Below are 25,920 nucleotides of genomic sequence, written 5' to 3'. Positions count from 1 at the left end.
CCAAGGAATGCTCAATCATACTACAAAGATACATGCTCAACTATGTTCATAGCAGCAATATTTGTAATAGCCAGAACCTGGAAACAACCTAGATGCCCGTCAACTGAAGAATGGATAAAGAAAATGTGGTACATATACACAATGGAGTACTACTCAGCATAGAAAAACAATGACAGCATGAAATTTGCAGGCAAATGGATGGAACTAGAAAATATCATCCTGAGCGAGGTAACACAAACCCAGAAGGACAAACATGGTATGTACTCACTCATAAGTGGATTTTAGATAGAAAGCAAAGAACAATCAGACTGCAACCATAGGACCAGGGAGGCTATATAGCAGGGGGGAACCTAGGATGACTGTGACTTATAATAAGGTTTGATTTTACTCAATTACTGGGCAAGCCTCGATCAAACATTTCACTATTAGGATAAGAATTTATACTGTATCAAACTGATAATAGAAAATTTAATTAATTAATTAATTAATTAATTAATGAAAATGAAAAATTCCAAAAGACAGCACAAGAAAATTGACAATTTCATACAGGTATACAATCGTATGAACAGTTCCACTCCAGATGCTCTCTCTTATCTGCCTCACACTCCTGACTACCTGTTCTTCTTCCCAACTAGACCTTTGCTACTCTTGGGTCATACTTCTTGTGCAGGTCTTGCATAGGTAGCCACAGCTGCATTGTGTTCAGGATTTCATTATCCTGCTGCACAAAGGACTTTATAGGACCCCTCCCCATCCTCCAGGCCCGACAATCTCTCTCCCCATCTGTCTATCGATATATGTATGTATGTATGTATGTATGTATGTATGTATGTATGTATCTATCTATCTATCTATCTATCTATCTATCTACCTATCTATCTATCTATCTATCTATCTATCTATCTATCTATCTATCTATCTATCTATCTATCTATCGTGATGACTTCTCTGGCAACAGAAGCTTCTTCATGGCAGTTGTTACTGGTTAATACAGAAACTCATCACTGGCTGAAATGCTGAGGATAAATGACTGTTCAGTGCTCGGCATCCACATTGAATTCTTAGTTTTATCTGATCAAAATTGACACTCGTGGAGTGTGTGTGTGTGTGTGTGTGTGTGTGTGTGTGTGTGTGTGTGTGTGATATAGGCTTTTTCTTTATTTTCATTTTGATGTGGATAACTAGAGGCACACAGTTTTCTGATCCATGTGGAGGGCTTTCCTACCATTTAAATATTCAGGTGGGGTTTTTTCCTTTCTTATCATTCAAGAATAAATTTAAATGTTACTCTGCTGCCCAGTGAATTGTTCTTTGACTTTTAAAATATTCTCCTCCAGACCTGGACAACTACAGGCATCCTACACTCCCACTTTTGGTTGTTTGTTTTCCTAGCATCCATCCTCTGAGATTCTTTCAGTGCATGTGTGTGTGTGTGTGTGTGTGTGTGTGTGTGTGTGTGTGTGTGTGTGTGTGTGTACGTGTGTGTGCACGCGCGTGTGTGTGTGCGCACACATGTGTGTGTGTGCGTGTGTGTGTGCGTGTGTGTGTGTGTGTGTGCGCGCGTGTGTGTGCGCGTGTGTGTATGTGCGTGTGTGTGCGCGCGCGCGCGCGCGCGCGTGTGTACATGCATGTGTATGTAGAAGCCAAAGGTTGAGAATTGGTGACTTCTGAAGTCTCTCTCTACTGTAGTTTTGGAGACTGGGTCTTTCATTGGCCTATGGGTTACAAGTTGGGCTAAGCTATCTGGCCAGCGAACTCCAGGGACACACCCAGCTCCTTCCCAAAGCCATCACAGGAGTCACAGTTGTGCCACTACTCCCGAGTGCCTACTACCTCATTTTTATGTTTGACTTTTTCTTTCAGTTATTTTACTCTCTCATTGCCTAGAATACAGAAATTTCAAAAGGTTGCAAATACTCCCTTTCTCACTGTTTATTTCAGGCACCTGGTAAGACGATACACTAGATATTTGCTGCAGAATGGGAGGAAGCACTGCACTGTCCATGCTTGACACTGTGTCCCATAGTGTTAGTGGCACAGGACAGGACCTGTCACGATTCCTTTGAACAAGTTACAATTCATGAGCTCCAGCACAGTTGCATACATGCATGGTTGGATCAATGCCTGTGCATGATGTTTATTTAGAATACTCTGTAGACTCTTTACTCAGTATACAGTTTCTTTCCTTTAAAAAGGCTGCTGAGGGTGGAGGAGATAGCTCAGTGGTAAAAGTTTTTGTTAAGCAAGCATTAGGACCTGGGTTTGGATATGCAGCATTCACATAAACAACCTGGTATGGCATGCAGCCTGTAACCCCAGCATGGAAAGGCAGAGACAGGTGGATCCTGAAACCTCACTGGCTGGCCAGCCTACTGGAAACTGTAAGCTTACAGTTCAGTGAGAAGCTTTGTCATATGGCAAAAAGGTGGAGAGTGATTGAGAAAGACACCCAATGTTCTACTCTGGCCTCTACATGTACACTTACGGGTGCATATGCACACCCATGTGCATGCAACACACACATGCACATACATGCACAAGACATCGATACACACCTGCCCATGCACATACACACATGTGCATATACATATGCACAGATAAACAGAAACACACACAACAACAACAAAACAAAACAAAACAAACAAACAAACTTGTCATTCTAGACAGATTTACTTTACCCAAGCTTTATGAGTCTTAGATGCTGTATTGTTCTAATAGAGGTGAGTAGCTAAAAAGATGGTCTCAAGTTTACAAGCTCTGGATGCTTTTCCAGGGGGCAGAGGTTCCATTGTCAGCACCTGCTTGGCAACAAACAACCATCCCTAGCTCCAGTTCCAGGTGCATTATCCTGACCTCTGCGGGCACCAGGCATGCACCTGATGTGCATGCATACATGCAGGCTAAGTACTCATACACATAAAATAAATAAATCTAAATGCTCTCTCCTGCCCAAATTGTCCTTCACCTAGTTGGCCCTCACAGAGCTGGTCAACTTCATTCCTCCCTTTGCCATCTTCTGTGGTCATGTAGTCACGGAGGAAGATTGTCATGGTATGATTCTTATAGTGATACCTTTTAGTACTAGTGACACATTTCCTTTAGAGATTAACCCAGTTAAGAGAGATAAACCCAGAAAAGAATGCTGTAAGTCTTCTTTTTTTAAATAGCGTACACAACCTCTGAGGTCATGAAGGGTTTCCATAGAAAGAAATCTAACCCAGAAACAATCACTTAAGGCCATCAAGAGTAAGAAAATAACCATCATTCCTTATTTCACAAAACACATTCATATCTATTTTTGTATTTAAATATCATATGAAGGGGCCAGGTTGTGTCTCAGTAGTACAGCACTTGTCTAACATGGGCAAGGCCCAGGGTTCATTTCTCAGCAGTGTAATGAAAACAAACACCTATAAAAACTAAATGTTCATAATGGCTATGGGCTCCATGAGGATGGATTTCACTCAGTTTAATATTAGATTTTATTGTTTTATATTATGTGCATGACTGTTTCGCTTTCATGTATGTCTGTGTGCCACATGTATGCCTGGGGCCCTCGGAGGTCAGAAGGTATTGGATCATGTGGAGCTGGAGCTACATATGAATGTGAGCTGACATGTGGGTGCTGGGAACCAATCCCAGGTCCTCTGAAAGAGCAGCCTGTGCTCTACACTGCAGAGACATCTCTCCAGACTCTCTCCTCTGTTTCCACCCATACAGTAGTGGAGGATCCATAAAGGTTGGATGTCTTGCTTAAAATTTCAGACTCAGTAAATTCCTGTGTGTGTCAATTTTCCATTTCTGGTTTTGCCATTTTCCAGTTTCTCCTTATTGCTCCACCTGCCCCAGATCAGCCTCTTGCCAAGTTGATTCAGCTCTGAGAAGGTTTGCCCATAGAAGTCTTTACACTTCAGAACAGACCAGAGTCTTTATAAACCTATTTCTTTCTTCACTTAGATGGAGAGATCTCTGCAACTGGCCAACAGATCCACTGACCAGGATTTTATCCTGCTGGGTTTGTCTGCCAGGAAAGACATCAGAGATGGTCTGTTTGTTATTTTTCTGGCCCTCTACCTGCTGATCCTCTTAGAGAATATGCTAGTTATCTACCTCATCTGCAGCCACCATGAGTTACTCCACAAGCCAATGTACTTCTTCCTGGGCAACCTCGGCTGCTTGAAGATGTGCTATGTCTCAGTCATCATGCCCATCCTGCTCATGAGCCTGAGGTCCAGCCCTTGCCATGTGTCCTTCACATCCTGCATGGCTCAACTGTTTTTATTCATTTCTTTCATTGGTACCAAGTGCACCCTCCTGGCCTCCATGGCCTATGACCGCTATGTAGCCATCTGCCGCCCACTGCACTGCCCATTGCTCATGAGGCCCCAAGTCTGCTGGGGATTGGCTTTGTCCTCCTGGGTGGGGGGACTGTTGGTCTCTGTGATCAAGACCACATGCATTGCAAGCCTGACCTACTGTGGCCCCAATGTCCTCAACCACTTCTTCTGTGATGTCTCCCCTCTGCTCAACCTGTCCTGCACCCACATGGCCCTCACAGAGCTGGTCGACTTCATTTCAGCCGTTGTCATCTTCTGTGGGTCATGGCTAGTTGCTCTGGCCTCTTATGTGGCCATCAGCAGGGTGCTTATCCAAATGCCTTCTGCTGCTGCAAGCCACAAAGCCCTCTCCACCTGTGCCTCCCACCTCCTCGTGACAGGCATTTGCTAATCTGTGGTCCCCTTCATGTATTCCAGCCCCAGACATATCAAATCCACAGACCTCACCAAGGTGCTGTCAGTCATCTACACAGTGGCCACTCCCATGTGTAGCCCCATCATCTACTGCTTGAGGAACAGGGAGGTCCATGCAGTCCTGAAGAAAACCCTCCATCTGTGCTGAGATTCTTGAGAGAGCTGATGTCCTCCCTCTCCTGGTTTGAAACAAACTCATGGCCAAATGCACACGAAGACATTTCAAAGGCAGAGAGAAACATGGCAGAAGGTTCTGGGACACTGTAGAGACTTTGTATAATCAACATGAAGAATGGGAATATTACAGGGATGGATAAGATGGCTCAGTGAGTAGACAATTGCTCTCAAGCCTGATGACCTGATCCCTGGGCTTCACATTGTAGAAGGAGCGAACTGACACCTATTGGTTGTCCTCTGATCCTCACAAGTGCATGGTGACACACATATAATCCAATTCACTAGACAGGCTAAAAGAAAATTTCTTACTAATTAAAAGGGTTACTATAGCTGTGATGAAATACCACACTCAGTGCAACTTAGGGAGGAAAGGGTTTATTGGTCTTATATTTCCTCATCACTGTCTGTCATTAAAGGAAGTCAGGACAAGAACTCAAATAGGACAGGACCCTGGCGGCAGGAACTGATGCAGAGGCCTTGGAAGGGTGCTGCTTACTGACTTCTTCCTCATGGCTTGTACAGCCTGTTTTCTTATGGAACCCAGGACCACCAGCCCAGGGATCGCACTGCCTACAGTGGCCTGACGCTTCACCCATCAATCACTAATTAAGAAAATTCCCTACAGATTTGCCCACAGCATGATCTTATGGAGACATTTTCTCAATCATGGTTCCCTCCTTTTAGATGACTATAGATTGTGTCTGGTTGACATAAAACTAGCAGGCACATAAAGGAAGGAAAGAAGGAAAAAGGAAAAAAGGGAAGGAAGGAAGGGAGGGAGGGAGGGAGGGAGGGAGGGAGGGAGGGAGGGAGGGAAGGAGAAAGGAAATATTCCCAAATAAAATCCAAATGAAAATAGTTGTGAACAGAAATATTGACAAAGAAACATAACTGATCAGTCAATACCAGGAAGGTGGGTATCCTGTCTATTGAATACAAACTTGAGACAAGATTATCATTTATTCTTTGCATCCTAATATACATATGCTGCATATATCTTTATGTACAAATAGTCAACAAAATATCTGTACAAGAATGGTTATTGCAAATTGTGACATTTAGAATAAATATCATGTAAATAAATATTTGAAATGATTGGAAAAAAGATCCACTTGAAGATATTTTACATTTATAACACACATATTGTGAAAAGATATGTATCAGCCAAAGATTGAACTGGATCTGTGGTTACTTGACATGGGTGAGATGACCTGGTAGTGACTGAGTTGAGAATAACAAAGAAATTACATGACTGTGTCAGCTCTATATAAGACAATAACGGCAATGACAGTGATGGTGGTAATTATTTACACGAATGTGCATTTAGAAAGGATTCTGAAGGGATGTGCAATATAGTTAACAGTTTCTAGAAATGTTTATTTAATGAACAGGACCATGAGAAACTCATATTTTCTACTTTATATGCTTAATATTCTGCAGTAAGTTGATATCAGCTTTATCATCAAATGAAGTAAGTTATTAAAAAGAGGAAATGAGCTAGATGCAGTGGCTCATGCCTTTGCTCTCAACACTCTGGTCGCAGTTCTCTGTGAGTTCAAGGCCAGCCTGGTCTATATAGCAAATTCCAGGCTAGCCAGAGCTACATAGTGAGATGATCTCTGAAGGAAAAGGAAAGAGGAAATAAAATAAAAGAATGACCTTTTGTGGAATGACTTGCTCATCATACTGGGAGATTTTGGAAATTTTTATTTTAAAAAGTAGTTTGTGTTAACAGTTACTCAAGAGAAATGAGTGTGCTCTAACTATGTTCATGAGAATATTAATTGGCATTAACTGAGGAAAAATGAAATAAACTTCATATTCTCATTGGCTCTTAAATTGACTTAAATGTCACCAATGTTCAAGGTCCCATATCTGTGCAATTCATTGTTGCCATCCCACTATATTTTCTGTAGATAGCAAGATTCCTGCTTTCAAGCCTTCAGGGCAAGTACTGTAGCAACTGAACCATCTCCCCAGCCCCATAACTGACATTTTTTCACAGAACATAAATAACTATTTGAATGACATAGTATTCCACTATGACATAATAGTCCACTGTATGAGTATTCTGTACACAGATGAACTTGCTGCTTGATTCTTAGTGTATTAAGACAGAATTTCATGGAGTCCAGGCTGGCCTCAAACTCACTATGTAACTAAGGAAAACCTTGAACTCCTGATCCTCCTGCCTCCACCTCTGAAGTTAATATTTTGAATAGAGATGTTTTTAAATAGTTTTAACTAAAAGCATACCTGAGTGGATGCTTGCATTCTGGTATTTTCTAGATAAAATTTACTCACATTGACATCATCACAGAATCCATAGAGTTGCTAATTTTTCATGCATATGATCAAATATTTCTCAAAGGGTATCCTAACAAATTGGTTAATAACTTTCTTTGATACTAAAATTTGTGTTGAAAATGTTCTCATTCAATTTTGGAGTTTGAGTATGTACATACTCAAAAGTGCCTCTGCCAACATTGGCAGAAATCCGTGGACATGTCTTTAAACTTTTAAAATAGCAACTGAGTGATTATTATTTGTTTCAAGTAAACCAAATTTCTCTGAGTTCTTACAAAGTAAAATTTCATTTAAAATACTACTCTAGGGGCTAGAGTGAAGGTTCAGCAGTTAAAAGCTTATACTGCTCTTGCAGAGGATCCAGTTTCAAGTCCCAGCCACCCACATCAGGTGGCTCACAACCACCTTCAGCTCCAGCCCTAGAGATCCAGCACCCTCCTGGCCCTTGTAGGCATGCACACATGTAACACACACACACACACACACACACACACACACACACACACACACACTCACGCACACACAAACAAATCTTAAATAAACCTGTTAAAACTTACACAACCAACAACAACAAACACCTGTTCACCATAACAAATAGAAAGGATGTTATAGCTTGGGGATGGTGAGGAAAGCTGCGAAGTGCCATCGTCTGGATCTGACAAGGCCATTGCTCTCATGAGCACACAGAATCTATGGTTATCAGCACAGCTGTAACTATATGTGAATGTACATAATTTGGCTCCAACTATGCATGTGTGTGCAAGTAATTATTGTTTAGAAAAAACATGCTTTAAACAGCAACCACTTGGCTTTCCTCCATCTTGGCTGGTGACCTCACAGACAGCCACACGGCTGGCAACCATCTTTTAATAAAGGTTATAAAGATCTATGAAGGTTAACAAAATCTAACTTAGAGATTTACACCTAAGACTTACGTATTTACCAAGTATTCAACAGCAAGCTTCTAGAGAATTTAAATAGATGGCTACATGTGTTTAATAAATAAGGTATTTGACAAACATTAAAGCTGCACCTCAATGCTTTTATACACAAGAATGTGCCTTTCTCTGGCACCTAAACTTTGTAATTTAAAAGTCACCCAGTTGGTAGTCACCAGAAGAACCAGCCACAATGAAATGGAGCAAGCTGAAATCTAGCAGGCAGGCTATGTATATGCTGCCAAGGGTAGGGCCAAAGAAATCATTAAAGCCTCTAAATAAAAGAACCAAAGGGATTGTGAAGGAATCCCAGATATTGAACTTTGGGATTGCTTGCACTTTGGAGCTTGGTTTTGCTTTATACAGATTGTGATGATGCCATGTTTTCTCCCTCTTAAAGTAAAAGAAGGTACTTTATTGTTGATATTGCAGAAAGACATTTGAAAGATCTTGACCCTTTTTTATAGAGAGAATGTGAAATATTCTTTTTAACTACTTTTTTATTATATTTGTGTTTTAATTTTACATATCAGCCATGGGTTCCCATGTCCTCCCCCCTCCCGCCACCACCCCCAGTTTCTCCCCATCCCATCCCCTCCATTCCCATCTCCTCCAGGGCCAAGACTCCCCTGGGGATTCATTTAAATTTGGTGGATTCAGTACAGGCAGGTCCCGTACCCTCATTCCAGGCTGAGCAAAGTGTCCCTGTGTAAGTCCCAGGTTCCAAACAGCCAGCTCATGCACTAAGAACAGGGCCAGGTCCCACAGCCTGGATGCCTCCCAAACAGTCCAAGCCACTCAACTGTCTCACTTATCCAGAGGGCCTGATCCAGCTGGGGGCTCCACAGCCTTTGGTTCACAATACATGTGCTTCCATTCATCTGGGCTTTTGTCCCCGTGCTTTTTCCAATCCTGGGCTCAACAATTCACGCTCCCACAGTTCCTCCTCCTTCTCGACAACTGCACACACAGAGCTCCACCTGGGGCCTGGCTGAGGATCTCTGCATCCACTTCCATCAGTCACTGGATGAGAGTTCTAGCCCGACTGTCAGGGTGTTTGGCCATCTGATCACCAGACTAGGTCAGATCAGGCTTTCTCTCAACCACTGCCAGCAGTCTACAGAGGATGCTTCACTGTGGACCTCAGGGGACCTCTCAAGCACTTTGCCCACTCCTGTTCTCATGTGGTCCTCATCCATCATAGTCTACCATTCCTTGTTCTCCCTTTCTGTTACTGATCCAGCTGGGATCTCCTGCTCTGCCAAGTCTCCCTTCCCTCAAACCTTGCCTTTCATTACCCCCACTCTTGTCTAGGTTGTTCATGTAGATCTCATTCATTTCTCTGTCATTGGGTGATCCTTGGGTCTTTCCTAGGGTCCCGTTTTCTAGGTAGCCGCCCTGGAGTTGTGTAGCAGTCTAGTCATCTTTGTTTTACATCTAGTATCCTACTATGAGTGAGTGCATACCATGTTTGTCCTTCTGAGTCTGGGTTACCTCACTCAGGATGATTTTTTCTAGATCCATCCATTTGCCTGCAAACCTCATGATGTCATTGTTTGTCTCTGCTGAGTAGTACTCCATTGTGTACATGTACCATATTTTCTTTATCCATTCTTTAGTTGAAGAGCATCTAGGTTGTTTCTAGGTTCTGGCTATTACAAACATGGCTGATATGAACATAGCTGAGCAAATGCCCTTGTGGTATGATTGAGCATTCCTTGGGTATATGCCCAAGAATGCTATAGCTGGATCTTGGGGAAGATGGATTCCCAATTTTCTAGGGAAGCACCATATTGATTTCCAAAGTGTCTGTACAAGCTGGCATTCCCACCAGCAGTGGAGGAGAGTTCCCCATGCTGCACATCTTCTCCATCATAAGCTGTCTTCTGTGTTCTTGATCTTAGCCACTCTGACAGGTGTAAGGTGGTATCTCACAGTCATTTTGATTTGCATTTCCCAGATAATTAGGGATGTTGAGCAATTCCTTAAATGTCATTCAGCCATTTGAACTTCCTCTGTTGAGAATTCAATGTTTAGTTCTATAGCCCCTTTCTTAATTGGACTGTTGGACATTTTGATGTCTAATTTCTTGAGTTCTTTATATATTCTGGATATCAGCCCTCTGTCAGATGTGGGGTTGCTGAAGACCTTTTCCCATTCTGTAGGCTGTCGCTCTGTTTTGTTGACCATGTCCTTTGCTCTACAAAAGCTTCTCAGTTTCAACAGGTCCCGTTGATTGATTGTTTCTCTCAGTGTCTGTGCTACTGGTGTTGTATTTAGAAGGTGATCTCCAGTGCCAATGCATTCAAGAGTACTTCCTACCTTCTCTTCTATCAGGTTCAGATTAACTGGATTTATGTTGAGGTCTTTGATCCACTTGGACTTAAGTTTTGTGCACAGTGACAGATATGGATCTATTTGTAGCCTTCTACACATTGACATCCAGTTATGCCAGCACCATTTGTTGAAGATGCTTCCTTTTTTCCATTGTACATTTTTGGCTTCTTTGCCAAAAAGTATATGTTCATAGGTGTGTGGGTTAATGTCAGGGTCTTCAATTCGATTCCATTGGTCCACATATTGGGTTTTATGCCAGTACGAAGCTGTTTTTATTATGGTTGCTCTATAGTAGAGCCTGAGGTCGGGCATTGTGATGCCTCTAGAGGTTGTTTTATTGTACAGGATTCTTTTGGCTATTCTGGGTTTTTTGTTTTTCCATATGAAGTTGAGTAGTATTCTTTCCAGATCTGTGAAGAACTGAGTTGGTAATTTGATGGGGATTGTGTTGAATCTGTAGAATGCTTTTGGTAAGATCGCCATTTTTACTATGTTAATCCTGCCTATTCATGAGCATGGGTGGTCTTTCCATTTTCTGACATCTTCTTCAATTTCTTTTTCTGGGACTTAAAGTTCTTGTCATATAGGTCCTTCACATGCTTAGTTAGAGTAACCCCAAAGTATTTTATATCATTTGTGGCTATTGTAAAGGGTGATGTATCTCTGATTTCCTTCTCAGCCTGTTTGTGTATTGTATATAGGAGGGCTACTGATTTTTTTGAGTTGATCTTGTATCCTGCTATCTTGCTGAAGGTTTTTATTTGCTGTATCAGTTCCTTGGTGGAATTTTTGGGGTCACTCATATATACTATCATGTCATCTGCAAATAGGGAAAGCTTGACTTCTTCCTTTCCAATTTGTATCCCCTTAATCTCCTTATGTTGTCTTATAGCTCTGGCTAGAACTTCAAGTACTATATTGAATAAGTCTGGGGAGAGGGGACAGCCTTGCCTTGTTCCTGATTTTAGTGATATTGCTTTGAGTTTCTCTCCACTTAATTTGATGTTGGCCATTGGCTTGCTGTAGATGGCCTTTATTATGTTTAGGTATGTTCGCTATATTCCTGATCGCTCCAAGACCTTTATCATGAAGTGGTATTGGATTTTGTCAAATGCCTATTCTGCATCTAGTGAGATGATCATGTGGCTTTCTTTGAGTTTGTTTATATGGTGTATTACATTGATGGATTTTCGTATGTTGAACCACCCTTGTATCCCTGGGATGAAGCCTACTTGATCATGGTGGATAATTGTTTTGATGTGTTCTGGGAGATGGGCAGACGCCAAGGCAGAAGTACATACAACAAAATAAAGAGCAATACAGCATCACCAGAACCTAGCCCTTCTCCAACAGCTAGACCTGAACATCACAGAATGGAAGAAGAAGAAGAAGAAGAAGAAGAAGAAGAAGAAGAAGAAGAAGAAGAAGAAGAAGAAGAAGAAAACAACCTTATAAGTAACATCATGAAGAGGCTAGAGCCTTATATAGAAGAAATCAAAAATAAAGTGGAGGAACAGATGAACAAAAAATGGGAAGAAAGTTATAAAAAACTAGAGGAAAGGGCAATTAAAGCAGAAGAAAACAATAAGCCCCTGAAAGAAAATCAGGAAAAAGCAAGGGAAACAGTCCAAGACATGAAGAGGGAAATAGAAAAAATGAAGAAAACACTAGCAGAAGGAATGCTGGAAATAGAAAATCTGAGTAAACAAACAGGAATTTCAGATGCTGAATAATGCTCAACCAACAGAATGCAAGAGATGGGAGAGAGGATCTTTGGTGTTGAAGATACAGTAGAAGAAACAGCTTCATCAAAGAGAACACTAAAACCAACAAAGTCATGACCCAAAATGTCCAAGAAATTTGAGACACCATGAAAAGACCAAACCTACAAAGAATAGGCATAGAGGAAGGAGAAAAATACCAACTCAAAGGCACAGAAAATATATTTAACAAGATCATAGAAGAAAACTTCCCACCTTAAAGAAGGAAATGCCTATGAAGATACAAGAATCCTATAGAACACCAAACAGACTAGACCCCCCCAAAAAAAATCCCCTCGCCACATAATAATTAAACAACTGAACGTAAAGAATAAAGAAAGAATATTAAGGGCAGCAAAGGAAAAAGGCCAAGTGACTTACAAAGGCAAACCCATCACAATAACACCCAATTTCTCAATGGAGACTTTGAAAGCCAGAAGGACCTGGACAGATATAATGCACACACTAAGAGACCATGGATGCCAGCCTAGACTAATATACCCAGCAAAACTCTCAATCATCATAGATAGAGTGAACAAGACCTTTCAAGGCAAAACCAGATTTAAACAATACTTATCCACAAAGCCAGCCCTACAGAAAGCACTAAAACCAACCTAAGGAAGGCAGATACACCCATGAGAACACAGGCAATAGATAAAACCACAGCAGTAAACCCCAAAGAAGAGAAGTACACACACACTACCACCAGGATAATAATAATAACAGGAACAAACAATCACTGGTCATTAATATCCCTTAATATCAATGGACTTAATTCACCTATAAAAAGACACAGACTAACAGAATGGATACCAAAACAGGATCCATCTTTCTGCTGCACACAAGAACCACACCTCAATTTCAAAGACACCTCCTAAAAATAAAAGGCTGGGAAAAGACTTTCCAATCAAATGGTCTTAAGAAACAAGCTGGTGCAGCCATCCTAATATCCAGCAAAATAGACTTCAACCTAAAATCAATCAAAAGAGATGATGAAGGACATTACATACTCATCACAGGAAAGATCCACCAAGATGAAGTCTCAATTCTGAACATTTACACCCCAAACACAAGAGTAGCCACATATGTAAAAGAAACATTACTAAAGCTTAAATCACATATAAAACCCCACACATTAATAGTGGGAGACTTCAACACCCCACTTTCACCTCTGGACAGATCGGCCAAATTGAAACTTAATAGAGACATAATGGTCTTAACTGATGTTATGGCTCAAATGGACTTAATCGATATCTACAGAACATTCCACCTGAACAAAAAAGAATATACCTTCTTCTCAGCACCCCATGGAACCTTTTCTAAAATCAGCCACATACTTGGCCACAAAGCAAATCTCAACAGATACAAAACAATTGGAATAACCTCCTGTGTTCTGTCGGACTACCATGGTTTAAAGTTAGATTTCAACAACAGAAAAACCTACAGAAATCCTACAATCTCATGGAAACTGAGTGATGCTCAACTGAATCACCAATGGGTTAAGGAAGAAATAAAGAAAGAAATTAAAGATTTCCTAGAGATCAATGAAACGGAATATACCACATACCCAAACTTATGGGACACTATGAAAGCAGTGCTAAGAGGGAAATTCATAGCACTGAATGCCCACATAAAGAAGCTGGAGAAATCTCACGCTAGTGACTTGACAGCACAACTGAAAGACCTTGAACAGGAAGAAGCAAAGTCTACCAGGAGGAACAGATGCCAGGAAATTATCAAATTGAGAGCTGAAATCAATAAAATAGAAATAAAGAGAACAATACAAAGGATTGATGAAACAAAGAGTTGGTTCTTTGTGAAGATCAACAAGATAGACAAACCTTTATCCAAACTAACCAAAAGACAAAGAGAGAGAGCATCCAAATTAACAAAATCAGAAATGAAAAGGGGGCCATAACAATAGACAATGAGGAAATCCAGAGAATCATCAGGTCATACTTCAAAAACCTCTACTCCACAAAACTGGAAAATCTAAAAGAAATGGATAATTGTCTGGATAGGAACCACACACTTAAGTTAAATCAAGACCAGATAAACCATTTAAATAGTCCAATAACCCCTAAGGAAATAAAATCAATCACTAAAAGTCTCCCAACCAAATAAAGCCCAGGACGAGATGGTTTCACTGCAGAATTCTACTAGATCTTCAAAGAAGACTTAATACCAATACTCTTTAAATTGTTCCATACAATAGAAGCAGAAGGAATATTACCAAACTCCTTCTATGAGGCTATAATTATCCTGATTCCTAAACCAAACAAAGATGTAACAAAGAAAGAGAACTACAGACCGATCTCCCTCATGAACATTGATGCAAAAATACTGGCAGACTCCAAGAACACATCAAGATCTTGACCTTTTAAAGACATTTTTAAAATATTTAAATTTATAGTGCTATGTAGCATTTTAAGTTTATAAAATGCTCTATATTGTCAATATTTGGACTTAAAATAAAAGGCTAAAAATTAGGGTCACAGACATCAGTACCAAATGCTAACCAGAAACTGAGATGTTCATTTCTTTTGATGCAGCAAGACAATGACCTAAGCAGTCTGGCACAGGGCTTGGAACAGTTTCTGATTCCTTGAGTCATGACCCTTTAGGGGCTGAAAAGCCTTTTTACAGGGGTAACCTAGTACCACCTGTAAGTCAGATGTTTTCATTGAAATTCATACCTCTGGAAAATCTGCAGTTATGAAATAGCATTGAGAAAGTTGAGAACCAGTGAGGCTTAAGCATGTTGTCTAAGCCAGGTGGGTGGTGGTGGCGCACACCTTTATTCCCAGCATTTGGAAGGCAGAGGCAGGCTGATCTCTGTGAGTGCAAGGCCAGCCTGGGCTACCAAGTGAGTTCCAGGAAAGGTGCAAAGCTACACAGAGAAACCCTGTCTCAAAAAAAAAAAAAAAAAAAAGAAGAATGTTTTCTAGCCTTCTGTCTTTGCTAAATTTGTTAAGCTTAAGCTATTTAGATAAACTGAATCGTATATGTGTTTTATATTGATATTTTGTTTTGGTTTCTTTCCTGAAACATATTTGAGCTTCAGTTTAAAACCATTGTTTTTAAGGCTACGTATTATACACTGTTAGAGAACATAAGTAAATAGTCGGTCATAAATAATCAAGTTTTTAAATTGTAGTCATGCTAAGTACTGATGTAATTCATTACAGGGATAAGCTTTACTCAGTCCCTTGCATATGTTTTTAGGGTTGAACTTAAAACAACATTTTTCTATTCAGATATACCTGGGTGCCCTCATACTTCAGAGATTTGCAGAATATGGCATTTTAATGTTGATCTAAAAGCTTATTATATCAGACAGACTTCCAGATCCTAGCAGTGGCCCAAGGCTTCCAAAGAAGATTACATATGAGGTTCCACAACATCTCTGCCTAGATTATGGCAACACTGACAACAAGGCAAGATGCCCCAATGCAATGCCTGCTGCCAGGACCCAGCCCACAGTGAACAAGCAGCAGGACACTGGGGAATTGATTGCACCCCTTTTAGCCAAAACAAAGAAAGATCAGTCTTTCCTATGTCTGTCTTACACAGGAAAAACTCTGCCTAATGGTCCTGATGGCCAAAGAAGATGATGCTATTCCAACACTTGTACTCCAATGCTATGGAGACCTGGGTATGGACTGGTCCCTGTCATCTATAGAATTGTAAGCTGATTGGACTGCACTCAGATATAATTTATTCTTCTTAGATCTCTGATAGTACTGATGGTTAGGTTAGCTATAACTTTGTCAGCTTGGCAGCATCAGACAACCAGATCCTTCCACAAGGCCATAACCAGCTTGTTAGCTTATTTTTAAGAAGATGTTCTAAGATACAAAAATTTAAATAATTCATAAAGATTTAAATATGGGTCTAAGAAATGTCTGAGGATATGAGAGCTTATAATCTTTGAGAATTTCAGACAATGATTTAAGATATAAATGCAAACTGTAAAGATATGAATAAAAGATTTAGATTAGGAGCAATGTTTTGGATTGCTCTCCCCTTCTATGATACAGCAATTCAGAGCTTAACATTTAATAGAGTTCCCATAAGCTGGTAGAGCAATGACTACCTACTGTTCAGTCACAAGCTTAACATTTTAGATTTATTTTAGATGTCATTCATCTAAATGTATATAAATATAAACCTAGAAGTGCTTCTCATCAGGCCAAAAACCTCTGTCCAATTTATACCTGGCTTTCTGAACAGAAGGAAAATGCACATGCTTTTAACTAAAATCTGTAGTTCTTATTGGGACTCAAAGGTATGAGTCCACTTTTGCTTTTTACAGATACCCATCACCAGCATTGTCTATGATATGGATAACAGTACAGATTGGTAATACTAATATATCTAAAACCTTTATGTCATTTTGGAAGATAGTTCATGTAGGCCTCAGAGGATTAAAAAAGTCATAAAACCTAGGTCCACTTCATATAGCTTGGAAGGAACCCAGATAAGTACACCTAAGGATGGTATTTTTTTCTCTCTCCTGGTCTTGTGACTCCTCCTCTTCCCAGTTACTAAGAATGAGGACCTAAGGGTTTGAAATAAGTTCATAAATTTTAACTTACGTTCCTAGTTTAAGTTTGTCTCAACAGATTTCCACTTGGCTGGTAGACACCTCCAAGCTTCAGTTGCTCACTACACTGCTCCAGCTGACTATGAACTCCAGACTTGCTAAAAACTGACATGGACCAGCCAATGTGAGTGTTCCCTGTCTCTACAGGGTTAGATAGCCACATGGTTCTGACAAATGCCCCATTGCTCAGCTGCTGTGGAATTTAATGCTTTTTTACCATAGTTTAATAAAAACACTGATTGGCCAGTAGCTAGGCAGAAAGTATAGGTGGGATAAGCAGACAAAGAGAATTCTGGGAAGATGAAGGCTCCTGCCAACCAGAGAGCAGTATGTAATGACACACAGGTAAAGTCATGGCAAATGTGGTGACATGTAGATAAACAGAAATGGGCTGAGTTTAAGTATAAGAGCTAGTCAGTAGTAAACCTTAGCTAATGGTTGAGCATTTTAATTAATATAAGCCTCTGTGTATTTACTTGGGACTGAGTGGCTGCAGATGAGGTGGGACACAGGAAAACTTCCAGCTACAAATGGCGCCAAAATGTGGGGCAAGAGTTTCCATCTAAAACCTGAGAAACCAGGGGTTGGGGATTTAGCTCAGTGGTAGAGCACTTGCCTAGCAAGTGCAAGGCCCTGGGTTCAATCCTCAGCTCCACATACAAAAAAACAAAAACAACAACAAGAAAAGAAACCCTGAGAAAACTTTTTTTAAAAAGATTCTAAAACAGAGCTAAAAACAGCTTCTAGGTTGTCTCTTTCAGGTCAGCCACAGCCTGCAGTCTTGAGCTACTCTATGGCAGGTTTGTGGCATGCATGCTTGACCCGCAGCATGGCAGATTCCCACTGTGGTATCCAGAGGCATCTCTGAGCTGCGCATTTTACACTGTGTGGTGGATTTAGCCTTTGATAGTACAGATGGAAAAAAAGAGGTTTCTGGGCTACACACTGCTTTGATAGAAGCACAGATCCACTGCTTCCCAGAGTCAGCAGACAGCATGGCTCCCAGAGCTGGTGGTGACTTGTCTACACCATGTTGAAAAGCTGACATGGGTGGAGTCAGCAGCCAAGGCTGCTGCCTCAGTACTGACCACTGCAGTTTAAAGCAATAGATTCACAATAAGGCAGATTCAGATGGAATAAGACTTCAAATGGTTTACAGTGTGTGTAAAAATGTTTGTAGGCTTGGAAGAGAGAAGAAAATGACTATAGACAGTTATATAAAATAGTTTTAGATAATAAGTCTTTAAAGAGATGGTAACATAAAAATAAGCCATGAAAAGACGGATATCACCCAGAGAGTCTGGATTATATTGTCTTTTGGATTTTTAACTGAAGAGAGACATTTGATTGTAAAGGCTGCTCAGTTAAACCAATATGTATATTTTAAAGGTATCTTGATTTCAAAATTTTATGGTTAAGGATATGTTGCTTTGGAAAAGAGATTCTGCTTTTGTTTCCACAAAGGTGAGAACCTGTGGATTGCTTCCAAGCTAATATGGTTTGACCAGCCAAGACCCCCTGAGAGGCCCAGATGATCCAACATCCCATAATGGCTTCAAAGCAACTGGCTCAGACAATGCAGCCTCACAGACTACTCCAGTCAGGAATTGACCATAATTCTTAATTTTCTCAGGATCCCCATAAGACTACCAGTGCTGCCTATTAGCAGGAAGTAGACTAAAAAAACTATGCCCACATTACCAAAAAATAGATTATGGATGTTTGTCTTTATTTAGGTTGTTGGTAACAAATTGTTATTGGTCATAGTCAATATCTTTAAAGACAATTAAAAATAGTAAGGGATATAGATATGATAGGATAAAAGGAAAGATTGTTGAACCTACTTTTAAAGAGAAACTTGTTTAAAACATTTTACATTGCTATGGATTTTAGTGTATTGATACAAATTTAAAGTTAATTTTGAGATACTGTATATATATTTCTATTCTTGTTTAAAGTATTTTTGTTCATCTAATTTGAAATTATAGTATATAATGAAGAAATTCAGATTAATAATTATTCTTGTATGATAGTGAAACTTATAGTCATATTAAGTTTTCTAGATAAATATAGATATATTTCAATTAAGTAGTAAACCTTCAAACACTTCAGAGACCTACAGAATATGGCATTTAAAATGCTTTGAAAACTTAGACTTTCTGGACAATGAGACACATCTGTTCCTGAGAGCACTGATTTACTTCAAAGAGAAACATAGGCATCAAAGACACTCTATATGGAGTTTATCTTCTTCTTGGCAAAAAATAGCTATTTGAGCAAGAAACTGTTCTTGCCTGGACTGCTTGACAAAATGTTGTATTGACTGGACATTCAAGACCCATAGAAAGGCGACCACTGAATTTTGCAAGGCAAAATGGTCCTTCAAGTTCCTGCTTCACAGAGGAAACTGCCAGACATTCTACAGGACACAGACAAAAGTGACTGAGAAACTAGACCTATGGGCTGAAGATGGATGCCCCAGTGCTGCATAGGAAATTTGGATAACTGCCCAGGCAGACAGTTGTCTCTGTCATTCTAGATTTTTGGAAGTTGCTTACAATTCATTTCCTGTTTATTTAGGTAATATTGTATCCTTCTAAGGTCTTTGATGTAGTTGAAAACTAGATAGTTATAATTATGGTTTTCCTTATTTATAAAAAGAGGTAAGTTAGATATGAAACCTTACATTCACAAATATAGGATGACTAGACTATTTTATTTAATTTTGCCATGTACAAATAGACTAGATATTTAACTAATTCTTACTTCATAACTGTTCTATTATATGTAATTTTACTATGTTAAAGTTAAAGCTTTCCTTTTTAATTAAACAGAAAAGGCAAAATGCTGTGGGATAATGCTTTTGTACACTGTGTTAATAAAATGTTGATTGATCAGTAGCCAGGCAGGAAGTATAGGAGGGAGCAGGCAAGGAGAATTCTAGGAAGAGGAAGGCTGAGTCAGGAGATACCAGCTCACCATCCAGGGAGCAGCATGTAATGGCACAAGGTAAGGCCACAGCAATCATGGTGACATATAGATTAACAGAAGTGGTCTGAGTTTAAATGCAAGAGCTTGTAAGTAGTAAGCCTGAGCTAATGACTGAGCAGTTTTAATTAATATAAGCCTCTATGTGTTTACTTGGGTCTGAGTGGCTATGGACCGGGTGGGAGACAGGTAAACTTTCAGCTACATCCAGCCTTTACCAGCCTTTAAACCTTTTTTGCAGACCTGACAACAATGCCCCAAAATCAGCTTGAAGCAGTTCCAGAAGAGAATACATTGTCCCATATTACCTGTCCAGAATAAGACTGAAATGCTGGGTCAAAAGGAAACTCCCTGGCATAGAGGCAAAATGGCCAACTATAATGCTCATCAACATACCAGGAAAATAGGCTCAGAGTTCTCATATGATGCATTTATTAACTGAAATGGTTCTGCAATAAGATAAAACACTTGACCTTCTTTGGACAGAACCAAAGAGGTATTATATAACATCATAATCTGGTCTTACTCAAAGATCAGAACTACAGGGCCTTACAGATGTTACTGTCCTAGAAAAATATGTTACCTAATGGTTCTTAGTTCCCAACACCCTTGAACCTCTGAATAGGTAGGACTCAGTCATGAGTCCTATAATTAGTACTTGTAAAGCAGGGGATGTAGAGGAGCCCGAAAATAGCTTGAACACAGAGCTGCCATGACAAGTTTAGAAGCTCAGACACAGCTTCTGGCAGACTCCACCCAGTGGGGCCTGCATCTAAGGGGACATACCTGACACTCCAAACATTCCCTAAAACCCTAGACAAATGGCAGACAATCAGGGTCCTGAAACCTGGAAATCCCCTCACTCCAACCTCTACTATGATAAAAACCCCACTCTGCCTGGGCTCTGGGCTCTCTGCTTTCACCCTTGTCAGACAGATAGACAGACCAAGCTCAGAGCTTGAAGATAATAAAGACTCTTTGCTTTTATATGTGGTAGATGTTTGGGGGCTCCCTGTGATCTGGGTATAACAGTACATGCTGGTACCTGGGGATGCTGGAAGAAGGCATCAGATCTGCAGCTGGAGTTACAGGCATATCCCTAGTAGGTGCTGGGAACTGAACTTAGGTCTTCTGAAAGAATAGTGTTCTCTCTTCTGAGCCATCATTTTGGGTCCCTTTGTTGTGCCCAGATCGTGACCCCCAGAGAGACCACCAAAGACGAGCATACCAGAATGCAAAAGCAAGGTTTAATTTGGGATATCCAAAAGCAATACAAGCCTAGGCAGGGACTTTCGTCCAATACACCTAACACAGTGGAGGCTGGAGGAAGTGCCTGCCTTTGTGCAAGCTCAGTTTTTAAAGGAAAAAACCACAAGGTTACATCATTTAGGGGTGCTAGTATGGGTACAATTCTGATTGGCTCGCTTCTAGGGACTTTCTGGAAATCATGGCTTCTAAGGGAGTGGTTGCCCACCACCATCTCTCATTGGCTGCCCTCAGGTGGAGGCATTTTAATGGTCAGTTACCCTGGAAACCAGGGTTGGAACATTCTTTGGTCAAACAGTTACCTACGGAACCAGGGAGAGGACACTCCATAGTCTGGCAGTCATTACCTCTTGACTACCTTGTGACTCTGTACTTTTACACTTCCTGGTTTCTGGAATCTGGACTGGATGGTTTTACTAACTCATAGCCTGTACCTAAAAGGAGAAATCTTAGGCCTTAGTTTTAGGGTGAAAGCATTTTGGCCTTATTTTTAAGATGGCTCATTTGGTCTCAAACCTTATTCTCTTAATTTTTTCAAATTACATATTTATTTATTTTTAATTAATTAATTGTGTGTGTGGAATTCAGAAGAACAACTTATGGGAGTTAGTTTTCTCCTTGTACCACCCGAGTCCTGAAGAGCATACTGTATCATCTGGCTTGGCTGTTGGTACATTTACATACAGAGCCACATTATTGGTCCCTTCTATTCTTAATACAAACAGAAATAGTGGATGTTTACAAAGGAATTTATTTTAGAATTTTAATTTGACAAAAACCATATGGCCAGAGGTTATGATATTAAGGTTCTTTTGTCAAAAAAATATGAAAGCTTAGCGAAGATGAAAAGGTTGGAGAGAGGGTGGAGTGATGACCTTCAAGACCATAAGTTTTAAAGATGTGTCTACAGTACACATGGTTTTCAAATTTTTCCAATCTTTAATTCTCCCTCATTAAACAGGAATATAGAAGCACAAGGAAGATCAAATGAAATCAAAGCAACATTATATTTATATATTGCTTATCACAAGACGATTTAAAAAATATTTTAAATGTATTCTTTGACAATTTCATGAATGTATACAAAGTATCTTAATTATAGCCACCTCCAGCTCCCCACCACACACACTCCCTCCAGGTATCCTCCAACACATCCCTCTCCTACCTGCATGTCTTGTCATTTTTTTTAAAAAAAACTTTCCTGTAACTCATGGAGTCCAGTTAGTGCTGCTTGCCAGAATGTTGCTTGATCGCGTGCAGGTGACCACAGCTGAGGTAAGTCATGGAATATTTATTTACCTAGGCAAAGATTTGTTCCATTTGCATATGATACATTTGTTTAACTGTGTAAAGATGTGTTGCATTTGTGTTAATTAAACAAAATGAACCTGGGCTCAGAGAGGTGGGGCTAGCAACTAGTTGACAGGCAGCATCAGGGAGGAGCGAGCACAGGTTGTTTTCTACTTATTTACTTTTATTTTTTCAATTGTGGTGGGGTGGAAAGAGAGAGGGATCTGGGATGCCAGCTAACAGAGAAAGTTAGGCAGTTGCTACTCTAACTCTCTGAGCTCACAGGTTTGCACCCCAGCCTTTGAATCTGGAGTTTTCTTGGAACAATAGAGATTTAGTAAACCTACCTTTGTGGGCAGCAACAGACCCATTGTCTGGGGGAACAGATTTCCCCCCATCTATGGCCTGAGCAGCCTGGCTGCTAGGAGTTTAAAGAGCAGTCACTGTGAGGAAGGTCAAAAGCAGCTCTGAGTTCCTGAGTGCAGCCAGCGACCATGGCATGTTCTGAAGAGAGAAGTTCATGTACATCACTCCGAGGACTCAACTTCTGCATCTTATATTCCTTCTGGTTTTTATTTTTCATTTCCTTTTTTCCTCCCTCCCTCCCTCCCCTCCTCCCTCCCTCCCTCCCTCCTTCCCTCCCTCCCTCCCTCCCTCCCTCCCTTCCTCTCTCCCTCCCTCCCTTCCTCCTTTCCTCCTTTTACATTCCTTTCTTTTTAACCCCAACCAACACAAAGGAATATATAGTTACTTTGGTTGCTTGCCTTCTGTTTCTGCTCTGTCTCCCTGTCCCCACTTGTCTCTTCCACCTCCAGGTTCCCCTCTTCCACTTTCATGTCACATGTGTTCTGTTACCCTCCCCCATCTCCCTTTAACTGCCCCTTTCTTCTTGTGGGATCATGTCTAGTGTCTTGGCCTCTGTACACATTCACTTCCCCATAAATATACATGCATGCCAATTAGAAACTGGGATCAACATGCAATTTTAATGAATGCATGCACATGAATGTGAGGGTGTGCATGCCTGTTTTTTGTGGTGTTTTTTGTTTTGTTTTGTTTTGTTTTGTTTTGTTTGTTTTTTTCCGACACAGGGTTTCTCTGTGTACCTTTGTGCCTTCCCTGGAACTCACTTGGTAGTACAGGCTGGCCTCAAACTCATAGAGATCCACCTGGCTCTGCCTCCCAAGTGCTGGGATTACAGGCGTTTGCCACCACCCCCCAGCTTGGTGTGCATGCCTGTGCATGCACATGCAGATGGCAGAGTGAGGCATTAGGTGTCTCTCTATTCTCATCTGCCATGTAGTCTTGAGACAGGGTCTCACATTGATCAGCAAGCTTGCCAGAATGAAGGGCTGTGTGTGCTGGGAAATCTTCCTAATTTATCTTCTTTATTCACTCACCAGCTGAAGTAGAACTGTGGGTCATGGGCTTCTCATACCCAAAACTTAATCCCTTCTCAGTTTTCCTGCCATAGCTAGGAGCCATTGGCATATAGAGAGTTGTGCCATGGCATGGTAAGACATGAAGATGAATGGGTGGGCAGGAGAAATCTTTAGGGACATTACAGGCCAGTGAGGAGACTGTGGATTTCTTGTGTAGTTAAAGGCAAACACAGTCCAGTAGATCAGAGGAAATCCAGGAAGAGACAGTTTGGCAAGGACAATAGTCTCTGGGGGAAAGCAGAAGCTCCAGACTCTCCACCTCCCTCTGTCTTCACATAGGGCACAGAGATGTGTAATGAGCACAAGTCTCCAAGGGGAGAGTCTTCAGGGTTCTCATTTTCTGTCCAGAGCCAAAGACTGAAAGCTTTGGTTTCCTGAATCCCAGTCAGCTCCAGGAGCTCCTGGTTCAAGGGAGGAGCTTTGTCACAACCTAGTTCCAGGCAGAAAGAGAAGCAGAAGGTGAGTGTGTTCTCCATGAAGGGCAAGGGATCAAGCTGCAGGGAAGAATGAACATGGTCTCTGTTTGATTGACAGAAGCTGTAATGATCACTGGGAGCAGAACACCATTGTTCTCTTTTTTATTCTTTGATGGTGATTCTGATGGAGGTGTTAATCATGATGATGAAGATTAAGATGATATCAGTGTGGAGATTCTGCTGTTGCTGCTGGTGGTGGTTGTGGTGGTGATGATGGTGGAATGTTGGTGAGATGATGGTGGTGATGATGATGATTAAGAGTATAGCAATTTAGTGATTACATGATTATTTTGGTGATAAGTAAGATTATAATGATATGGTGATAATGGTGGTGATGATGGTGATAAAAAGGTGGTAAATGATAAAATGATTCAGATGACAATTTGGATGGTGACAATGATTATGGCCATGATCCATGGTGACAATGAGAAAGATACCAGTGATGATAGTGATTGTGATGATGGGGTGATATTGTTTGTGATGGAGGAGTATGCTGAGAGTCCTGGTGATTATGAAGATGATGATGATGGCTAATTGCCATGGAAGCTTTAGAATCTCAGGACTTTGAATCTCAATACAGCTTCAGTTAATCCTCACTGACATTTTAGGAGCTGATATCACTATTTTCATGACTTTCTAGATAATGGACAGAGAAGTTAAGCCATTCTCACAACTACTAAATGGTAGAGTTTGGATTTAAGTTTCTATTTCACTCTTGGAAACACTTGGGGGTACTTACTCAGTGACTAACCTTTCTCTTCCCTCTTTCCCTGAGCCCAGGTGTATTTTGAACTTTCCTTCACAGTTGAGTGGAGGAGCACTCATCAAGGTAGAGATCATACACCAAAGCCCTTGCTTGCTTTGGTTGATGCAGATCCCAAGATTGGATTGTGACTTCCAGCTCTCCTTCCAGCTTCCTGTAGGAGGCACTGAGTCTTTGCTTAGAGTTAACTATCCAGGCACAGCCTTTTTCCCATTGAGATATGGGCATCCTGGGTGCTATTGGAGCTGTGTGGCAGGAAGTGCTGAGTCCTGAAAAGTGCTGGTGACTCAGGCATGTGATCCCAGACCTTGAGAGTCTGAGTCAGGGGGAATCTGCATAAGTTGGAGGCCAGTCTGAGCTATGTTGTGAGTTCCAGACCAACCTTAGTTGCATAGTGAGACACATACTTGAGGAAAGAATGAAAGAAGGTGTGATATTCTTTGTTTGCCCATCCTAAGATAGGATGGGGTTCAGAGGGATGTTAGGAACAGTTCTCATCCTTGATCATATTTTAAAGTGCTCTAATTCATTAGAAGAATACTGCTTTGATGCTGTATTCTTGGCTCAAGAGTGGATCAGAAACTTGATCACAGGAGATTCTGATTTGAGACACAGAAAGGATCTGTTTTTCCTCTTTGGGTGATGGAGAATTTGAGAAGTGAGACATCATAGCTCCGATTCTAGTTGAATGATTGATTCTATTTGAAAAACAAAAACAAATCAACAAAACAAAATACCCCACAATGAATAAAATCCATTCCATACCCACATCCTGAGCCTGGGATGGCCCAGGATTTAAGCTGTCCAAGACCCTCTGCC

The 25,920-nt window shown here is 40.7% G+C and overlaps 1 pseudogene; it reads left to right on the top strand.

Annotated features, from left to right (window-relative positions):
• The first annotated feature begins 3,957 nt into the window (after window positions 1-3,957).
• LOC118580560 lies at window positions 3,958-4,899 on the top strand (annotated as a pseudogene).
• Window positions 4,900-25,920: the final 21,021 nt, after the last annotated feature.

The sequence above is a fragment of the Onychomys torridus genome, chromosome 1 (genome assembly GCF_903995425.1).
Source record: "Onychomys torridus chromosome 1, mOncTor1.1, whole genome shotgun sequence".
In the NCBI taxonomy this organism is placed as follows: domain Eukaryota; kingdom Metazoa; phylum Chordata; class Mammalia; order Rodentia; family Cricetidae; genus Onychomys; species Onychomys torridus.
This window is presented reverse-complemented; position numbering and strand designations above follow the sequence as displayed.